We start from the raw sequence: 626 nt of genomic DNA, 5'->3' as shown, positions 1-626 counted from the left end.
TATGAAGATATTTTTATTAAAATAATCATTAAATAATTTTTAGATATGTAATTTTTTATATAAATAAATTCTCATTTCTTTTTTTCGGTTGTCTTTAGTCTTTAAAGATAAGTGTATATCTTTGTGAAGATGGCAATAGAAGACTATAAAATTTAAGAAAAATCATCATCATAAAAATTAGTTCATATATATTGAAAGAATTTAAAATTTTATAAAAAACCTTTTTTAAGTATTGATCCCACGAGACTTATTATATAGCTTCTTTTTTAAAAGTTGGCATCTCAACGACTTTATTAATATTTTATTCGATTTTTTATTAGTCAAAATTTTCTATAAACAATCCTTTTAGGTAATGAATTATAAAATTTTAAAAGAATCATTGTCATAAAAACTAACTCATATGATAAACGAGATAAGATTTTATAAAAATAAATTTGAAATTATAGTCTCATAAAACTTATAACAATATTTTTTTCCGCAAAACTTTCTTAAACAATTAAGTAGTATTCTAAAAACTGTCGCAATTAAATAGCAAGACACTTAACTGCGTTAATTTTTTAAATTGACTTAACATATTTTACGAGAATTAAAAACTGCCGTAAATCTAAAAAATAAAAAACTCCGCA

This window comes from Arachis duranensis, chromosome 5 (assembly GCF_000817695.3).
Source record: "Arachis duranensis cultivar V14167 chromosome 5, aradu.V14167.gnm2.J7QH, whole genome shotgun sequence".
Classification (NCBI taxonomy): Eukaryota; Viridiplantae; Streptophyta; class Magnoliopsida; order Fabales; family Fabaceae; genus Arachis; species Arachis duranensis.
Note: the sequence above shows the minus strand (reverse complement) of the source record.